The 2,528-nt window shown below is 46.2% G+C and overlaps 1 pseudogene; it reads left to right on the top strand.

Annotated features, from left to right (window-relative positions):
* The first annotated feature begins 1,142 nt into the window (after positions 1-1,142).
* Positions 1,143-2,113, top strand: LOC122432331 (annotated as a pseudogene).
* Positions 2,114-2,528: the final 415 nt, after the last annotated feature.

The following is a 2,528-nucleotide window of genomic DNA, read 5'->3' as shown; positions in this document are numbered from 1 at the left end:
ATTTACTTGCTGAATTACATAAACAACACATTTATAGATTTGTTTATATATTTATACATATATAAATTTATATATTTGTTTATATATAAACAACAAATACATTAGCTTAAGTGTGATCTGTGCATCACTTGGGATATACTTATCCTACCAGATTGTTTGTTGATCACCTGAAATCCAAGCTAAACTGGGTGTCCTGCATTTTCCCTGCAGCCCTCCTCCGGGGACAGCCCGCTCCAGGCGGTGCTGTGGTGACAGTGCCTCCAGATCTTAGCCTCTTAAAGGAGCCAAAGTTGATTCTTGCTCAAACGACTCAAACCCATGAGGGCCCAGGTGCTCTGAGCAGACCCCACCCCCGAGGAGCAGCCACCACTGTGGGCGCTGTTGGTCCTGTGTCCGAGGAAGGAGCTCTCAGGGCTCTCATGCTGGCGATTAAGGGCCCAGCCCTGAAGGGAAACGTCAGACACCTTCCTGACTCATGAATTTGGTGGTTTTCAGACTGCAGTAAAGAATAAGTTATGTTTGACCTGAGATGTTGCACTCCATCACAGGCCTAAGACACAAGACAGAGTCTCTGGAATGCAGCCCACTTTCCCTCCCCTCCCACACTACTTAAAAGCTGATTCCATTTCGGGCGTATATGTGCAGGCTCAGGGCGTGACCCATCCCCAATTTACACCTAGATTCTGAATACACCAGCCTTGGACTGGACTGATGGGGCTGAGGCTCGCCCAGGACTTTGGGAAGAAGCAAAAGCTTAGAAGACACAGTGGGCACAGGTGAGCTCCCAGCTACACGCCCCAGGACTGCATCCAGGAGTGGGCAGGTCTTTCCCGTCTCAGACAGCCAGACCTGAGCCAGCCCTACAGAGCACCCAGAGCTCAGAGGCATCAGAACAGGCCTGTGCTCACATCAGGCTCTGAGTCTCCCTGAGGTTTGTAATTAACTCCTGGGGGGAATGGGTATGGTCTGCTTTGTAAGGGACCTTGGCATGAAGCTTAAGGAAATACATCATATTGTCTTCACTGTAATATTACAGGAATTGCTGCTGCTGAATGCTTCTCCCTGTGGCTGCGGACCTGGAGCCTTTATAAAGTGAGCAAACACAACGTCCTGTCCTATCTCAGCTGGGAATCCAGCCAGCCATGAGGGTCTACTACCTTCTCTTTGCGTTGCTCTTCATGATCTTGCTGCCTGTTCCAGGTAAGAAGCGCTGGGAAATGACAGGGCTGAATGGATTGAGAATTTGTCAGTCAGAGTCAGCCCTCTCCATTCATTTGGGAATTTTAGATAAAGGAGATTTATTGCTTGGGAACTAGACATTACCAGCTTTTCTTTTTTTTTTTTTTTTTTTCCAGACAAAGACCATCAAGAAGCTCAAAGTAGCGTCTCCATCCCTTCTGATTTACTCTTACGAGACTAATCAGCTCACAAACCATCCCTCCATGGGAGGATTATTATACCTGTTCATGAGACAGGAAGAAAGTGATGTAAACCTTTAATACCAACAGGAAAAATGAACTTAATCTGAGGACAGAAGCACAGGTTCCCTTTTCTTAGCTTAGCAGTTGGAGGTACAATCTTTCCGTCTCTTAAGGACTTGGGGGACCATCGTGGCCCCTGCTTCCCAGGTGTCAGGTCACAAGAGGGCTACTAATGTCATGCAACTTTCTCAGCTGAGCCGAACCCACAGAATCATTGTTAGTAGCTAGCCCCACATTCTTCTTTACTCCAGATGGTAAAGAAAGAAGAATAAGACATAAAAGAACAGAGAATGGCAACATATAACTTATTAGGGAGATTTCAAAAGCCTTGGACTTGCACCTCGGCCTTCCTAAAACCTTCTGTGTGCTCCGTTTCTTCACCGCAGGCAATGGCGGAATCATAAGCTGGTTACAAAAGTATTACTGCAAAAAAGAAGCGGCCGGTGTGCTCTGATCAGCTGCCTTCCAAGGGAGGAACAGATAGGCCACTGTTCCCTGAGTGGCCGAAGATGCTGCCGGAAGAAGAAATGAAAAGTCCAGAAACACGAGGAGAATGTTACATAGTGTGAAAATGCCTCCTTGAAGACTCCAGAAGCCAAATCAAATTAAAGACTTTTAACAAAAAATTAGAAGCCTGATTATTATCATGACTATTTTTTAACATTCTGTTTATTGTGCTGCTTGTTACCAAATAGGCAACTTAAAAAGTGTTAATGACTCCCCTTTAATTCAAATAAAGTACAATCCCTAGAGGAAGCCACAAGAGGGTCTCAGATGATGTTCCAAAGATTGTCAGACTTTATTCCTCTTTCACAAATTTCACCCCACAGTGAGGCTGGACCACTTGTTCTTTCTGAAACACTTCCTTTGCCTTCTGTCACCCATCTGAGCTGTGCAGTCTGTCCATCTATCATAGCATCTCCCCAGCAAATCCATCTCTTAAACTTCAGGGCATCCCTGAGGGTCTTCCCAGGTCCTTCTGAGCACTTTCGAGCTCAGAGACAGGGAGACCCTGGCTCCTCCTCGACCTTGCCCTTAGCTTTCCTC

The sequence above is a fragment of the Cervus canadensis genome, chromosome 31, assembly GCF_019320065.1.
Source record: "Cervus canadensis isolate Bull #8, Minnesota chromosome 31, ASM1932006v1, whole genome shotgun sequence".
NCBI classification, from domain to species: domain Eukaryota; kingdom Metazoa; phylum Chordata; class Mammalia; order Artiodactyla; family Cervidae; genus Cervus; species Cervus canadensis.
The sequence above is the reverse complement of the archived record's forward strand: the minus strand, read 5'-3'. Positions and strand labels throughout refer to the sequence as shown.